At 38.9% G+C, this 19,228-nt stretch overlaps 1 protein-coding gene and 2 non-coding genes across 3 annotated transcripts in view; 1 reads left to right on the plus strand and 2 right to left on the minus strand.

Moving 5' to 3' along the window:
* LOC109432670 (low-density lipoprotein receptor-related protein 6) overlaps positions 1 to 19,228 on the minus strand; it is a 193,182-nt gene that overhangs the window by 111,892 nt on the left and 62,062 nt on the right. The window lies entirely within an intron of this gene.
* Trnap-ugg (transfer RNA proline (anticodon UGG)) lies at positions 17,915 to 17,986 on the minus strand. Its single transcript has one exon. It is a non-coding gene; the product is annotated as a tRNA-Pro (tRNA).
* On the plus strand, positions 18,429 to 18,500 carry Trnap-ugg (transfer RNA proline (anticodon UGG)). The gene has a single exon. It is a non-coding gene; the product is annotated as a tRNA-Pro (tRNA).

Raw genomic sequence — 19,228 nt, forward strand, 5'->3', positions numbered from 1 at the left:
ATTGCCTTTACCCCTGGTTTGTTAATGGTCTATTTATGGTCTATCTGTCTGAAATCTATAGTTATGAGTTTTTAGTCAATTTGATTAAACTGACAAGTATTATGCTTTTGAGTGAAGTTCAGTAAGCTTTTTGGTAAATCCTTTTTCTCCGAGGAATTGCAAGACTAGGCAGAAATTTAAACGAGGAATTTGACATGTAAGTGTCACCTGTAGTTGTTTATTAAACATCACAGAACGCCTCGATAAATGACAAACAAATGTTTGCCAAAAAAATCAACAATTTACTTTACCATTTCGAGATAGAATGGTGATTGACACGCTGGCCTTACTACTGATGACATCACATATTGTCAAATAAGCGGGATGGACATTTCATACGTTCGGACCATAATCGTATTGATCTGATCTGCGATCTAGGTACGTTCGTTGGTCACTTTCTACAGCCACATCCTCAATGTTACGTGTTTTAACCATTTCTGCGAAAGCTCTGGAAGAATCCTTGAAGAAATCACAGGAAGAAATCGAATGAAAACATCAACCATTTGTGGAGGAATTCCAAGATGATTTTTCTAAGAATTCTGGAGGCATTTCTAGAAAAATGTCTAATGGGATTATTCAGGAATTGCTGCTGGGATGGGTGAAGAAATACTTTCGGGGAATCTTCCAAGATTTTTTCCTGGGATTCCTCTAGGGAGTCCACTAGAAGCTCCTCAATGAATTCCTCCTGTGATTTGTCCAAGGATTTCTTCAAGAATTTCTTTAACAGGGATTTTTGTTCATGGATTTTTCCAAATATTCCAGCAATATTTCCTCCAGTGATTTCTCCAAGGACACATTAAGGTATTGCTCTCGAAACCCCTTCAGGATACCTGCTGAAATTTCTCTACAATATGTTGTATTCCTAATATACATTTGTAGTGCTCTATTATTTTTTCATAATACCACTAGGAATTCTTGATGGTAATGCATGGAAAACCATGAAAAAATACTAGAATTGTCTAGAGGATTTTCAGTAGCAGTCCTGGAGCAAACCCAGCAGTAGATCTTATTATAATCTCAAGTTCTACCCCGTTAGGCCGAAAGGGTCGTTAGGCCGAATATGCTATTAGGCCGAACTGGTCACTAGGCCAAATGGGTTGTAAGGTTAAACGGTTTGCTTAGGCAACTGGATGGTAAGAAACTGTTTAATGACCTTGAAAGTTTGATTGGCTTTGAATGGTTAATTGAATAAACACACTAATAGTTTTTCGCGTTTTGAAGTCTTAATTATAGTTACACCGGGAACAAATTCACAGTTCCAGAACAAACATGATTAACAAGATTAAGTGCAACTGAATCGAGTTCTATAAAACTTAGAAAGAACAAACTTTGTTTAAAAGAAGGAAAAATCTTCGATGAAAAATGTGTTAGCCGTTATGCTTATAGTGAGTATAAAAGTAATATTACGAAAAAACACCCTATGTTCAAAACAAGGAAAAACTCTGTTGAGGGCTGTAATCCTCATAATGAGTGAAACATTTAAACAAGAAAGAGCAGCAGTAGACTACCACCGTGAAACAGAACAGTTAAACTGGAAAAAGTTTAGAAGAAGTAAAATTTCAGATGAACAAGACTATGTTCCGAAGAAGATGAAACTCTGATGAAAAAGTTAATGGCTGTGATCTTTATAATAAAAAAAGAACAGCCTTTTTTTTCGAAAGAAGGAAAAATTTCCGATGAAAAATTTAATAGCTGTTATGTTCATAGTGAGTATAACAGTTAGGCTAGAAGAAAAGCCTAGGCACAGGAGAAGGAAAAACTCTTATGCAAAAATTAATGGATGTAATACTTATAATGAGTAGAATATTTAAACTAGAAAGAACAGCCTATTTTCAAAAGAAGGAAAAATCTCTTATGATAAAATTAATTGATGTAATGCTCACATTGAGTAGAACACTAAAACTAAAAAGAACAGCCTATGTTTAGAAGAAGCAAAAATCTCCGATGAAAGATTTAAAAGCTGTAATGCTTATAGTGAGTATAACTATTAGATTACAAGAAAAGCCTATGTACAGAACAAGGAAATACTCTTATGAAAAAGTTTATGGCTGAAATACTTATAATGAATAGAATATTGCGCGTTTCGCCGTATATTCTCGCGCAAAAATGTGCAAAATCGCTAATAGATAGTCGCCAGTACATCAAATCATATTCGTGTCTTCTACAATTAGTGCGGAAATTACCCAAGGATTAACCGCGCAGAACATACCGAAGTCATTAAATGCAACTGCGCATATCTATTCAGCCATTCCATAGAAAAACGATATAGTGCATCTCCGATTGTCGTGAAACTTAGTGGGCTTGTAGTTCTTCGGAAATAATTAGACACGTATTTTTTTTATTTCGTCATTAATTTCCAAAAAATCGTAACTTTTGAACCATTTGACCGAGTTTAAATTTCTTTTTTTTGTTTGAAAGCTATTGAATTGTCATATATTTTAGTACTAGCTACTCTAAAATTGCTTGAAACTGCAAATTCTCATAAAACTATGCATAGTATTGCTTTTTAAAGTGATTCCTGGTGGTTTTGGTATCCATAATATTATAAGGAATCAAAATATAATCAAATTTAAAAAAGTGTCTTGTATGGGAAAATTTGACCTTTTATTTTCAAAAAATCATATCTCAAAAACTAAAAAAACATACATCTCTGATTTTTTGATGTGTTACGCCAAATTTCCTTAATTTTCTGATAAAAATATAAAACCAGGGTACATCTTTGATCCCGAGACCATAAAAACGTGAAAAAACTAATATATTTGCATATTTTATAGTACTCTTTACATTTTAGTTCCTTTAACGTATTTTTCCTGAAAACTACAATTCAATAGCTTTCAAACAAAAAAAAAGAAGTTTAAAATCGGTCAAATGGTTCAAAAGTTACGATTTTTTGAAATTTTTTAGTTTTGAAAAACCTTGATTTTTTGGACCACCCTATATGAAAATTGGTCACCCTAATGACGAAATAAAAAAATACGGGTCTAATTATTTCCGAAGAACTACAAGCCCACCAAGTTTCACGACAATCGGAGATGTACTATATCGTTTTTCTGTATTAGCGTTTCTGTATTAGCGTTTTCGAATAGCTTTACGCGATAATTTTTCTTGCAACGGATAATAGTTTAACTAGAAAGAACAGCATATTTTCAAAAGAAGGAAAAATTCCCGATGATAGATTTGATAGCTGAAATGTTATATTCATTCTTCGCCACTTATGCTTACAGCTTTTTTGTCCACTAGGGCACTATGTAAGCGATTCCGATTGGCAGCTGACCTTACACTTTGTACAGCGCCTAAATGTATTCTATTTTACTATATTGAACTGGTTGCCTTCACGCTGTTTTCTTTTTTGTATCCTGCTCATGGTAGAATGATAAGCACGATGATGTTGACACTTTTAGGTTAGATATAATAGCCTTTTTGATTTGTATTACATTCATTTGCAAGTACAGTAGACGTTCGATAAGTGCAACATGTATATGTTTCACTCACTGAATGAAATTCGATAACTGCAACAATTGACAGACGTCACATAACTGTCAGTTGCTGCAGAATGCAACCAATGTGCATACGAAAACATCGTATTGCAACAAAAGTGCATGCGAAAAACATCGCATCGTTGTTGACATTTCATTTTGACGGATAGCGGTGCGATAACTGCAAAATTGTTGCACTTACCGGACTTGCAGTTAAAAAGCATTGCAGTTAGGGCCGATTTCTTCACCTCGGCTTAACCGGTAAGCCAGGCTTACCCATACAGTTAAACCTGGCTTAACGCTTAAGCCAGGGTGAAGAAATCGCCCCTTAAAGCATTTGCACTGAGCGAACGCCTATTGTAGTATAATTATGTTGACAATGTGACTGTATTGAATATCTTTATCCTGTCGTTAGCTTTGGTTGTGCCTGTTCATCATAACTCTTTGTTTCTGACTAAAAATAAGCTTTTTCGAGATGCTGTATTATAAATCTTTTCTACTTCGCCTCCCAAATTGATTTCCTCAAAAGTTCCCCAATGATGATGACTTTTCTCCTTTTTATTTCGTTTTGTGCAATATAAAACGATAAAATCAGTAGACACATATAATGATAACCTATTCGGCCTAACGACCCTTTCGGCCTAACGACCCATTGGGCCTAACGACCCATTGGGCCTAACGACTCTTTCGGCCTAACGACTCTTTCGGCCTAACGGCATTCGGCCTAATGGCCTTCGGCCTAACGGCATTTGGCCTAACGGCCTGCTCCCCAGGGAATCCTCCTGGAACTTTTGGAGGACTCTCTAAAGAATTCAGGATATTCCTGCTAGCAACCTAAGCAAGAATTCCCGAAGCAATTCAATTGGGCGTCCTGGAGGAATCCTAGCAGTAATTACTGCATGTTTTCCAAGAGGCGTTCCTAGAGGAATCGTTGAAGAATCTGTGAAGGAATTATAGCAAGATTTCCTGGACGAACTTCAAGAGGACTTGTGGAATCTCATACAGAAATCCTGGGGGAGAATTTGGAGCAAATTTCGAAGAAACCCCAACAGACATATCCCAATGAGAAATCTTCTTGGAATTCGTCCAGGAATGCCTGATACGATTCTGCTAGCAAATTCGGATTCCTCCAAAAATGGCTCCGATAATTCCTTTAGGGATTTCTTCAACAATTTCTCAAGTAATCGCTCCAGTAATACCTCCAGAAATGCTTGCAGGAAGTTCTCCAAGAACTTCAGGATTTCTGCAAGTACTCTTGCTTATTTAGATTTCTCAAGCATGTCCAGATGGTATTTCTACAGTTTTTGTTCTTAGGGATGCTTCAGGAGTTCCTGGAGGAACTCCAGCAGGATTCTTAGAGGATTCTCATAATGAATTCCTGGAAAAATGCCAGCAATCAGCAGTCCATGAGCAAATTCCACCGAAATTATTATTATTATTAGCTTTATTAAAGAGATTTTCAGCCCGCGGCTGGTTCTTCTCCAACCTACCGAAATTCTCAAAGAAATCTATAGAAGATTTCCAGCAATAAGAATACGAAAAAGAATTCATCAAAGAACCACTTGTGGTATTCTGAATCCCTGAAAAAAAAAGTATCTTTTGATGAATTTCTGGAGGAATCCATAGATACATCAGAGATACATAGTTACATCAGAGAGTAATGCTCGCGAAGCGGACCTGGTGTGATGGTTAAAGAACGTGGCTATCACGCCGAGAACCTGGGATCAAATCCCACTCCCGACAAACTCACAAAATGAGAGTTCTTTCTTCGGAAGGGAAGTAAAACGTGGCTCCCGAATTGAATTAGTCTAGGGCTCAAAATCTCGTTAATACTGATAAAAAAAGAGACTAATGGATGAATTCCATCACGAATTTCTAGAGGCAATCCCAGAGAATTTTTTGGACATATTCCAAATGGAATTCCTGAAGGAATCCTTGGGCACATCTCTGGAGGAAAGCCAGCAGTTTTCCTTGGGATGTTTCAAAAAGAAATTTGAGGCGGAATCTTTTGAACAATCTCTGTAGAAATGACAGAACGATGTTCTTCTGGAATCCCAGTGGACATTCCTAGAGGATTTTCTACATCCCTTGTCACGTATCCATGACACACACATCGCCAGGAACGGAAAAGCAAGCTCATCACAATAGTAATCACAATTCCTAAAGGAATTCCTGGAGAAAATCATGGAAAAAACCACGGAAACCTTTGAAAAATAAAAAAAAAGAATCACTGGAGAAATCTTTGACGAAATTCCAAATGAAATTTCTGGAAGAATATCTGCAAAAGTTACCCGAGGAATTACAGGTCGAAACCCTACAGGAATTTCTGAAGGAATCCCGTAAATAATTTCCATAGAAACCTTTAGAAGAGATCCCGCAGAAATCCCTCGAGGCATTTCTGAAGGAATCCCTATTGCAATCTTCGAAGAAATTACTAGAAGCAACTCTAGTGGAATTCCTAAGTATAGTTCTGAGGGAATCCCTGAAAAAATGGCTTGAGAATTTTTAGCATGAATTCCAGGAGAATTCCTAGTAAGAATTTCTAGAACATTATCTGCAGGAATTCTAGAAAAAAAAATTACTAGAGAAAATCTTGAAGCAATACTAAGAGAATTTCCTGTACGAATGCCAAGAGGAAACCACGGGAAATTCATAATGAAAGCCCTATATCGAAATCTATAGACAAATTCCGGATCCTCAGAGGAATTCCTGGATAAATTGTAGGAGTAATTTCTGGAGAAATAACCGGGGGTATCTATGAAGATTTTAAAGACATTTTTTAAAGAAATCCCCGGTAAAATTTCTGGAAATATCTCTGCAGGGCCACCTGAAGAAATCCTACAATGAATTCCAGAAATCTTTGGTTAAATTCTTAGATAAATCCACAAAGTAATCTTAGTAAAAACTATTGGAGAAATCTCTTCAGAAAAATCCTAGATACATCCCTAGAGAAATTCCTTGTAGAAATGCATAGGAAAGATCCTGCAGGAATACCGAGAAACGATTTTTGGAGGAACCAATGAGATATCTGCCGGGAACTAGCGGGCATCTTCAGTGTGTGGGCGTTGGTGATCTTCTATTTTAGGCGACAATGGAGCTTGCCATGTCAGGTTGCTGTTCAATGAGGGACCAGTGTCGGTGTGATATGGTTGGCAAAGGGTTGTGTGTTTTATTATGTTGAAGATATACTGTAGGGGAGACTGAGAGACTTGATCCCTGGGGAGACTAGTTCCCCCCATATTTGCTCGGTATCAAAAACATTTTTCTTCTAACATTTTTTTTCCAAAACTACTCCTGGACAAACGACTATGTTTTGGCTATAAGTAATTTCGATTGTACATTGCATTATTTTTTAACGGCTGATGGTTTGTTTTCAGTCTTTCAGAAATCTTTTGGGCGATTCCGAAAAATCTCAATAACTTTGTGAAAATTGAATCAAATCGTGTCAAAATTTCACAGCACATAGTTTGAATAAAATACTTTCAAACTTATTTATCCAAATAAGGCTGTTATTAACATATTTGAATTAATTCAGTTTAGTATACACAACAGTGACACGGGGAGACTTGATCCATCGAGGATTACACACACACATTATACATGTGAAAAATAAAATTCTATTCGGAAGCCTCTATTAACTTGGAATTCTAGTCTATTCAACGATAAAATGTGTCAGATAGTTATAACTTTAGTACAAACCAAGAAAAGGGGGATCAAGTCTCCCCATTTTGAAAATACGGCATATCCTTAAAAATTTAAGGAAATCTTACAATTTCAAACACTCCATATTCATCGAAAATACAAGAAAACTCGAAAAGAAAATTAATAGGAAGACTCTGGAATTATTTTCCCTTTAAATAAACCATGTGCTCAAAGGGGGATCAAGTGTCACCTATTTTTGAAAAATACATCATAACCATGCCTTCATAAAAATACAGTTTTGAAAACTTTAACAATAATTTAAAGGCCTTCTATTGTGTATTAACTTGCAATATTTATTTATTATTTATTATTTGATAATTTTAACTGACCTTTTAGGTCTTATTAAAATGTAATCTTAATACTAGCTAACAATGACAACGTATAAGACCAGTTAAACAATAATATTCAATTTGGCAAACAAGATACAAAAACATGAGTAACACATTTAGGCATACATTCAATCGAAATCATCAGTACAAAACAAATAATCTACGCAGAAACTATTGATTACTTTAACAATAATTCGGTTTCCAAACATCGTAACGATTTACAAACTCTCTAAACTTCAAATTCTTAGGCCAAGTGCCAGGTTGCATCGCTAACGATTTCCATTTTGTTTCCAAAACAACTTTGAAAGAGATATAATCTGCTTCGCGTTCTCTATGCATCGACACAAGTCTCCTTACCCTAACTTTACTATTATCAACAATACTCAAACACTCACATACAAGCTTGACAATATCTGCATTAGTAGTATTACATTCGACATTTGTTAAAAATAAAGAGAATGAGGCTCCAAAATCAGTATGAGTTGCCGTTGCAGATGTGCTGTTTTGTCTAACACTCAGAGATTCGCAGGCATTCGTGTCTCTTGTTCCATCAAATAAACGAACACTGTTGACACTGTGAGGCAGTACAGGAGTAGAATGATGCTGGATACACGTCTCCAGCTGCGTCGGTTGAGTGCGGTGAGGTACCATCGCAGTTAGTACGTCGATGATATCATTCACCTTTGATTTCAATTCCTCGATCTCAGCTTCACAAGTCGAGTGATGGGTACAGCAGTCGTTGGTTGCCTCTTCCACTTCTTCCGCATTGGCATCACGGGTATTGCAGAAATCGGTCAAACACTCGTCACACATCCATAGGACGTTTTTAGAAAACAGAGCATTCACTGTGTCATCAGATAGGTCCACACACGCCGCATGGTAACGCTTTGCACATTTCCCCTCGCAGACTGTATACCGATCCTTTTTACGATCGATAGCAGATGAGCATTTATTGCACTGCATGATTTTGTTGTCGAACACTCACAGAGATTTGATATGGCGATTAAGAGAACTTTGTGCACGAATTTCGTTGTTGTTTAAAGTCAATAATAACCGTGAAACTTTGAGGAATCAGTGCAACACAAAAATGAAGACTAGAATCAAGCGGTTGGAGGTTCTTCACTAATTTTAACTAGTAAGAACCATAAATATCAGCGAAAAACAACGGAGCAGATATAACAAACAACCAACTCACAGATCTCACTGACGAAATACCAATAGATGTTTACCTGCCATTTTGTACGGAAATCGGATCTAGTTTTGTGTTTTTCTTAAAGTTTCAGGTAAATTAAGAAAAAGGGATCAAGTCTCCCCAGTCTTTCCTACAATTCGCTTGATTGCATAGCTAGTAGGCGTTATCTGTTAGATTTACACTGTGCTGTGAAACTTGGAGGAAGAGAAACGGCTTTTCAACTGTTTCTGGTTGTAGCGATGGCTATGAACACGTGATAATGCATGAGTTGCATGGGTAGAGAGGGGGAGAAAATATATAGAAAGACACAAAGTAGGAGGAGCGAGGCGAGCCAGGGATTGAGCCCAGGACCTTCTGCATACGAATTAAAAGCGATAGCCACTAGACCACCAAGCCCATCTAATGCTCCATCACTCCAACTTTGCCGAAGGCATCAAATGTCTATCTGTAGTGAAAACACTTAGGATCTGTTTTCTAAGTGGATTGATCATCCAGCTTTTAATACCGAAATATGCACTTTCTCTTATACAGAAACTTCTCTGAAGAAACCACGTCGTAAAAAGGCAGAAATGTATCTAGATCATGTAACTTTTCATATCCTTCAATTGACGGAAACTTCTTCCCGCGACAACTGTGTAAATTCAGATGTGATCTAAGTCTCCTGCAACAAGATTTATAGTCTAGTCTAGTCTACACATACACAGCCATTCATTGAAAGAATCCTTGAAAATGATAGTATCGACTACTCCTATCATTTTTCTTGTCATTATTAATGGTTGCAGTGCATCAGAGATGCATTACAAGCATTAAAGCGGCCAGGCCTACTGTGCAGCGTTTTTATTGTTTTTTTTTTGAATCAACAAACGGGGACATCTCGTACCAACCGTTCTGTGAAAAGGGAGAATAATATATCGCTTCGTTGGGAGTGACTTTGCTAAGAATGTAAATGTCACTCCAATTCCTCTGGAATCCTGGGATGGGGCAACAAGATATATTTATTTTAACATTTCTTTTGTTTTTTTTTCATGATCGTCATTTTTTAAATTATATAATGCTTGGGACTCTTGAAAGTGTACAATGTACATTTGGGATGGTATCCAATATAAGCCATCACCTGAAGGATCTTTGTGTAATTTTGATTGTTATTGCAAATTTCGAAGTGGCAACAAGTTAGATGCTTAGCCTCTCAGTGTTCACATCAATCGCCAAAAACCACGCCTGTTGCTGATTTCAGCCAGCACCAAATAAATCCAATGCCCCCGGCGGGCGGGTGTCCATCATCACCCAGCCATAAAACATCGAGTACCCCAGTAAGTTAGCTAGTCAGCCAGTCAGCCACCCAAACCAGCAGACCAGAAGGGGTCGATTTATCCACTGACACCTAATTCACAACTCTGGCCGCTCCAAAGCAAATAACCCTATCCACGCGAGACTGACCGACTCGGATGTGCGGAGCGGATGGTGGTCGGTGCACGTGGCCGCCAGTATGCTACTCCGGCGTAACCCGGCCAAGACCCTGGTCCCGGTAAAAAGGTTACAAATTGATGGAGACCTCCTTTGGTGAATTAGCTCCGCCGCCGCGCCGGCCGTAAGCCAGGCTAGAGCTAGATGGAATAGGCCACCGCCGGGGGGCGATGTCCATTTGTATCCGAATTCGCGCGCTCTGCTATGAACGCTATGACGAAGCTCTGGTTGTTTGTGCGTACATACCTACATGTGTGTTTACAACACGGATTGTACAGTTTGCTTTCTCCCATTTTCGGATTAATAAGTAAACACAAAAACCGCGAACCAGGGGGAGAGAGAGAAACGAACCGAAAGCGACGGATGACGGGGCCGCGGCCCGGCGGTTCATTTGATTGATCAAAAGGCGGCTAATGTGGCGGCTCTGGTTGCTGCGGACCGGATCGTTGATTGGCCGGGAAAGGCCGCAATTACGGGCTCATCTCTGGTGGATTCGGCCTAGAGACTTTCGGGATGGCAAATTGTTAGGCATTCGGGGTTTTACGACTGGTTGACTGTCGAAGGCAGTAACAGGAATATTGTCGATGAGATGAATTTTCTATGCCTCTATGGTTTGGTTATTGCGCATGTCTATCTTGCGGTATGAATCTCCTCCTTCTGAGGCAGGTTTTCTTCGGATGCAGCAGGGAGGGGTGAAGGAGAGTGGATAGTTTCATCCCCAAACAATGACATTAATCAATCAGAAGGCATGCGCATTTCCCAGAATTTCTTCAAATTGAAAGAATCTCATATGAAACTTGGGAATTTGGAGGTATTTCAGGAAGTATCAGGATTTTCAGAGATCTGAAATGCCCTTTGATTTAAAGGTGTTCTTGAACCCCCCTGATACGACCCTGGCCTGGCTCGAAACTCCCCTGAATCCTCCGTAATCCCATTGAAACGCCCGTAAAATCATCATAATCAATTTAAAATGCCTCTCAAATCCCATTGAACGCCTTTAATAGGTTTCAGAAACCCCCTGAAACGCACCTGAAACCCCTATGAACAGCCCCAGAAATGCTATCAAACGCTTCTTAAACCTCTAGGAACGCCGAACATTTTTATTCCTGAAACTCTCTCAAATGACTCTGAAATGCCTTGAAACGCCCCTCAAACCTCTTGTAACGACCTTTTTTCCCTCATCTGTAGTACCTTTTAACCACTGTGTCCATTATTTAGGAATATTGTGGTATGACCCATATTTAATTTGGTGCTAATCGAATATCCTGTCACAATTGAGCTGTGATGGACACACGGTGTCAAAATTTTGATTATTATCGAACTTTCATGTACCTCGGATTTTTCTTCATAGAATGTTAGAATTTCGGCTATAATTTAAAAATGCAAAATTTGAAAATATTCTATCGGGGAAAATTTGAGTTAGATGAGTTTTTAGCTATTTTCCATACTAAAAATCAATAATTACTATTTTAGCCCAAAAAACGTCCCATACAAAATGTATGGAAAAATTTTCGCCGATGAAATATTTTCTAGTTTTCCGATTATGAATATATAGCCCAAATACTAATCATTTTCGAAGAAAAATCCGAGGTACATGAATGTTCGATAATAATCAAAATTTTGACACCGTGGGACATTGGTTGATAAAGCTTTCGATCCCAACTAGGCACTCGTTCAATAAAGTCTATTACCCTGTTGTGATTACTTTGCCAAATTTCAAAGGGCTCTAAAACCCTTTTCCAAATATTGACAACCTTTGATTGGAAAGCACTCCACAACCGCAGAGTAAATGTTCAGCGGTTTCTTTTTCACCTTGACAAAAACGACACTCAGATGATTGGATTTTTCCAATCTTGTATAGATGGTACCTACTGGGGCAGTGATCGGTCATCAGGCCCGTTATTACCCTCAGGTCTCTCTTGTTCAAATGTAGCATAGTCCTGGCTTTTGCTGCACTAGGCCTTATGAATAGTTTTAGTTGTCTGGATGTATCCGTGGTATTCCAATTGGATTCTATCATAGACATTTCCCATGTTTTTAGTTGCATTCTAAGAGTACACTCAGGAACACCACTGAATGGTTCAGGGCCCATGAAGCTCAATGCTGCACCCTGTCTGGCTAAATTGTCGGCGTTTTCATTTCCCTGAATTCCACAATGGCCGGGCACCCAGTATAATGTTACTTCGTTCAGGCCAAAAACTCCAGCACCAGTATTATCACCCATCTTAGGCCCATCAGTATAAAACACAATATAACCTGGACGTAAACTTGGCCCACTAGAATCGCAAATATAGCAGCTTGGTTTAACCACTTTAAAGGGAACATCATAGTTGGTCTTCGTAACCATCCAATACTCTACTGTTTTAATATCTGAGCTTAAATTGAAGTATTTGACGATCTTCAAATGTCCTACTAGATCACCTTCTAGCAGTTTATTGTGACGCAGAAACTGCAGGGCACTTTTTGCCGCTTGCAGTTGAACAAACTGCTGAAATGGTAACATATTGAAAAGAGCATCTAGTGCAACAGATGGTGTGCTTTTCATTGCCCCTGTTATTGATATACATGCAAGTCTTTGAAGCTTGCCAAGCTTCTTTTGAGCGGTTACCTCGGTTGTTTTAGGCCACCATACAAGTGAAGCATATGTAATTTTTGGCCGGACTATTGCTGCGTGGATCGAGTTCGTCATGTTTGGTCGCAGCCCCCAGGTTTTCCCCAAGGCCTTATTGCAGACCCAAAGGGCATTTGTACCCTTAGTTATTACCTTCTTTAGATGAGTATTCCAGTTCAGTCTTTTGTCGAAAGTTACACCAAGATGTTTAACTTCTTCCGAAAACTAAATTTGAACTCCATCAATAAAAGCCTGAGTAAGATGTATTTTCTTCCTTCTGGTAAAAGGAACGATAACAGTTTTGGAAGGATTAACGCTTAATCCCTCTCTCCTACACCATTTGTGAGTAACATTTAGCGCATGTTGGAGGCGATTTGAAATCGTAGTATCGTATTTCCCACGTATCAAAATGGCCACATCATCTGCGTATCCTATCACCTCAAAACCTTGATTCATTAGCTTTTTAAGGAGTTCGGCCACTACCAAAGACCACAGTAAGGGCGATAGTAGTCCTCCTTGAGGACAGCCCTTTATAGATCTAACAGATAGTTGCGCACCTCCGAGATCAGTTGAAATCTCCCGAGCTTCAAGCATAGATATTATCCATTCAATAATGCTTCCATCGCTGAACACATGGAGCTGTAGGATGCATTGTAGAATGCTCCCTCAATGTCGAGAAAAGCAACCACGACTACTTCCTTGGCTTGAAGCGATTTCTCAACTTTGCTCACCAACGACTGTAGTGCCGTTATTCTAGATTTACCCGATTGATAAGCATACTGAAATTTGCAAAGAGGCATTTCTACTGAACTTGTAGACTTGATAAAGTCATCCATGTTTTTTCCATGGTTTTTAACAAAACACTAAAGGCTTATGGGTCTGAAGGCTTATGGAATTGTTTTGTCCCGTTACGCCACGCCTGAGGTATGTGAGTTAAAGTAATACTGGCTCTGAATAGTTCGGTTAAGAGCGAACAAATCGCCTCTTTTCCCTGTTGAAGTAAAGCTGGGAAAATTCCATCTTTCTCGGCAGATTTAAAAGGTTGAAAAGTACTCAATGCCCATTCGACCCTCGGCTTGTGAAATCAGCTTTTTGATAGGCATCAACAGTAAAACTGCCATCTTCTTTTTTAAGACTTCCAAGACCATTTGAATTGTCTTTCGAAAGGACTTTATGAAGCCTTGCAGTTGTAGGAGTGTTATTGATGCCTTCTCATACCCGTCTCCAGTCCTTCCGTTTGGCTAGGCTCAATTCTCTGTTATATACTGTAAATGCCTTTTTATACTGAACACACTCAGATGTAACTTTTGCTCTACTGAACAACCGTCTAGATTTTTTCCTCAGTTCTGCCAGCTTATCATTCCACCAAGGAACATCCCTGTTGGATGACCTCTGTCGGATTGGGCAGCTAGCATGATATGATGAGATCATTTCATCAATAATATCATCAGAGGCATTTTCCAACTATGAAACAGACAAGATCTGCTCACCCTTATATGGATTTCCATTCATTGAATAAAAGCGTCCCAGTTAGTTTTCTTTGGGTTTCTATAGCTTTCAGTTAAATTTGATCCGGCTTTATAATCGAACATGACAATGATTCTTCATCAGAAACATGCCAGTTCACATTTTTTTCCGACAGAAGGTCACTGCAGATCGTAAGATCTAGAACCTCCTGTCGAATAGCGTTAATAAAAAGTGGGAGAATCTCCCTTATTGCATATCCCAAGTAACAATTCCATTGCTGATTGGTTTTGTTTGTTTTTTATTGGGGTTTCATTACAGCAATAACTAAACTCACAGTTTTATGACTATTTTTATGAAAACCATCGATCAAATGTTTTATAGTATACTTGAAGACATCCATAAAGCCAGATTTTAGAGTAAACAAAACTCTCCTATATGTAATCCTTTTGGCATTCATTATTACCACAATAAAACTGATCAAACTCTCAACGGATGGCGATCCGTTCGATTAGTAGCGACATCTGTTGATGGAAAAGCAGAAACTATGAAATTGCTAGGTTTATTGCGGTAATCATAAAAGTAAACTTGCTTTCGTTTTATTTTCGCTAATTATGGGCCGACGCCCATATTGAAGAATCGGATACGTGATTGGAAAATAGTTAATTTTGCTCATATTAGCAGCGAATTGATAATTTGCCGTCATTTCTGTAGCAAGCTCACAAAAATTAATTCTCTTAAATGAGTTTTCTTGTGATTCGAGATAGTTTTACTGAATTAACAAACTGATTTATTTCATTCCAAGATGATAATATTCACAATTTTCGAAGCGCAATAATTTTATATTTCTGCAATCCCAATATTCACGGTAAAATTGAATCCGCATAAGCCTAGCAACAATATAACTACTAAATTATTACTTTGAAATTATCGCTTTCTACTTGCGAAAACTATCTCTTCCTGAACTTTACGTGCCGTTGATGAAGCTTCTCTGCATCTTGAGCTGTCATAATTTTTGTTGAAAAAAAACAACAATCATCATAACCTCTTTTCGAGTATGGAAAATTTTTCAGCTAGGTTTTAAAGCAGATTTATTGCTACTCTTAATACGGTTTGCAAAACCTCTCCGAGAGTGGTCCACTTAGCCGGATGATGCTCTTAAAGAGGTTATCAAGAGGTTTTGATGTATGAATCAGTTTTATTGCAAGTTTAATTAAATTGGCCATGAAAACCTCTTATAGAGCCGAACAAAACTTAAAATGTTACTTGGGGTGTTTATGTTATTAGACGAAATGTAGTTCGGAAGATGCTCACCCCTTTTATTAATATCGGTACTGCTCCAAATGGTATGATGGGCATTTGCATCGCATCCAATTACAAATTAAGCGTTTATTCTCTTAGAATAACTAATGAATCTCATAACACTAGATGGAGGTTACATCATCAACGTCTCCTGGGAAATGTGCTGAAGCAATGCATACCTCAGTTTTCCCCGGGTTGCCGGGACCTCCAAATTGATAGCTACAATATCTCTTGAAATGAACTCAGTAATTAGGACAAATTTCATTCTCCTATTTACTAAGATTGCAGTGCTGGGTTTACTCTGATTTTCATGATACAAGAGTTTACAGTTCGATGAAAAGCATCCCATTACCCTACCGGTATTTACCCAGGGCTCCTGAATTAGGCCCACGTCTAGATCTTGTTTAGTAAATCTTTTACTGAGCACAGACGAAGCACCCTTTGCGTGATGGAGATTTATTTGAATAATTTTAAATGCATTGATACTGTTTTATTTGGAATTCATTTATTAAACATACTTATACATTTCCCGGGGCACTTCATTCGCTACGCTGGATACGATTTTGAATGGAAGATATTTGATTGGATCCACAAGGCTTACTTGCTTTTGATTTTTTTTAAACCATGGGTATTATGCTGCCCCTGGCTGTCTTAATCATCAGCATCTGATTTATAATTACCATAGGTATTGTGTTGTTTCCCACCTGCACTTGTCCCTGGAACGATTAGGTCATCATGGACTACTTCACTATCCATAGCCATTTCATCAGGGACAGCAGTCGGCATAGTGGAAACTTCCCCCTTTTTAGTGGATTGAAAAGGGCGTTTCTTTGTTATTTGAATCTGCCCATATCTGAAATTTAGAACAAATTTCCGATCCTTGAACTTCCGCAGAGATCAATCGTCAACTGTGAAGGTGAGCTCAACGTGCTCTCCCTTTACGCGACGATGGAGAATGCGCCATGTATCGACACATAAATCGTCATTCTGACTCTCTATAAGAGACATAATCATGTCATTGCCGTACTTGGCACTCCATGGGAAGAATGCAATCAGCAGTACCAGAGCGTGGGATTTTATCCTCATCCACTACGACCAAATCAGCACTTTCCCAAAGCACCAACGACGTGAACTTGACTTCAACCCAATCAGCAGTTTCATTAACCTGGCTTGTGAGCACTACATACCCTGGCCTAAGCATACAGCAAACAAACTTGGGCTTGAACTGTTCCCGGCGTTGCTGAACAACTTTCAATAAAAGGGCTTCTTGAACCACTTCCTGTTGATTAGTTGTCAGCTCGATCATGGGATACCTCCTGGGCGACCTGCAACGACCTTTAAAGGCTCCTGAGATCCCCTGAATTGCCCTTTAAGCCCCTTGAAACGTACCTGAAAACCCCTGAATTCCCCGTAACCCAATTAAAACGCCAACAAATCCTGACAGAACGCCCTTAAAAGGCTCCTCAAATCCCCTGAAACAACCCCCTGAAATGCCCCTGAAGCCCCTTGGAACCCCGTTTTAAGGGGGTCTCTGGTAACTTTCTAGAAACCCCACTGCTCCGGAACAAAACCTGTTCTCACGAACTAGATTCCCTCATTAAAGCCCAAACTTAGTTTATTCACAAATTTCCCTTTTCTTTTGACTTTTTTTAATTTATGTATCCCCCGTCATGTGCATGAACAGAGGTTCCAGTGTACAATTCCAGGATAGGCCGTTTCAGTTGACAGGTCTGTGTATGCCACTGTTTACAACTGCCGAACAAAGGCGCAAACGCTGAACTATCATTTTCATAGGATAGCTGATTCATTCTTCATTACACCAACAAAGCTAGCCATGAAAATGTTTGACACTTCTCAGGTCATTTTGACATGCATGAAGAAGACGGATCATATATTCTACTTTATCGATCTTGTTGCCGTCCTTTTCATGCTCATGTTATATCTGTCAAAATGACCTGTGAATTGTCAGTCGTTTTGAGATTAGGTTCGTTGGTGTAATAAAGAATGGTCCACTGCACGAATTGAATGCTGGCCTGCTTACTCCCACACGAAATTTGACGTTTGAGCGGTGTCGGCACCGCTCAAATGTCAAATTTCCTGTGGGAGAAAGCAGGCCAGCATAAATTCGTGCAGTGGACCATAGCTGATTTCAAACGTCTTCTGATTAGCCTATTGACTGATGGACCCAAACGAATTGATCCTGTGATCGGAAGATGTTACCCATCTGGATAACAGGATTGTACATTTGTAAGTACGTGTCGTTATATGTTAATCCTTAGTAACAATTAGAACGCTCAGCTGAAAGGAAACCTCCTCACAACCTTCCAAAATATTTGGGCTCAACCGGGATTTGAACCCGGGACCTCTCGCACCCAAAGCGAGAATCATACCCCTAGACCATTGAGCCACTTGATGTTTTCCACCTCCAAATTTCTTCCATTCAATTTTGCTGTGTGATGTCGTAGGTATATGGACGACATGACCAAACGTTGATTGATTGTATCACCACAGCACCGCAGCAACCAACAACGGTAACGGTACGATCGATGATTGGACGAGGTGTGCAGCCAGCGTAAATAGTTGCTGGCTGCCGTGAGCGATGGATGCATGTTATGGCAAAAGTTGAAAAACATGCCTCCTCCTAGAGACCTAGAGTATAGTAGACGCACTGACCGAACCAGTTTGATTTATACCATTTTTGCTTGCTCAGCTCTGATTTCGAATTTGATACATTGTGGTTGGGGACGTGGTTCATGATGTTGCCGTTGGCGATTTGTTGGCACGGTAATTTTGCGAACGGCACTCCACGTAAAACTGCGATCGCCTGAGAGAGGTCTATTTTTGTCAGCGGCTCAATGGTCTAGGGGTATGATTCTCGCTTTGGGTGCGAGAGGTCCCGGGTTCAAATCCCGGTTGAGCCCTAATATTTTATGTTTTAATACTGTTTGGAAATATGTGTTTCATATGAAAAGATCATACGAGTATGGTTGGAGTTATAACTAAGTGATTTCATAAGTTGAAAAGTACGCATCAATTTCAACACATTTTATTGATCTTTTTTTTCGGGATTATGTCATAATCAGAGGTGGAAAATACAATGGTAATTTGCTAATTTTACTGTCACTAGTAAACACTGTTTATTGACGACATCACAAATTTTCCATAATTAATCATATTGGTGATGCTATCGAATGGAAATGGTGGAACTGGAAAATGTCATGACATTTTCTCAATGCAATCTCGTGAAATTTCCTATCACTGGTCATAATCTGTATGTGTACAAGTTGGGGCAAAGAAATTCTTGAAGAAATTCCTGGCGTAATCCCAGATGGAATTTCTGGAGAAATCTCTGGAGGAATCCTTGAAGATACCTTCGAATTATTAAATACTCTTGGTGATATTTCTAGAGAATTTTTTAACCGTTAACCGTTAGAAACAGTTAGACATTCCTCAGAATCTTGACAGGATTTTCTAGCACAAATACAATTATTATAATTAATAGTACACGTAAAAAAATCCGTTCCAGTATTCGTGAACAAAAAGTCATGAATAGTGGAACACGCGGCTCCTTCAACATCGTGATTTAGTTCACGCAAACGAGAGTCAGGTTTACCACTCGTCGACGACTAGTCTTAAATTTGAGAACACA

This window comes from Aedes albopictus, chromosome 3 (assembly GCF_035046485.1).
Source record: "Aedes albopictus strain Foshan chromosome 3, AalbF5, whole genome shotgun sequence".
Taxonomy (NCBI): Eukaryota; Metazoa; Arthropoda; class Insecta; order Diptera; family Culicidae; genus Aedes; species Aedes albopictus.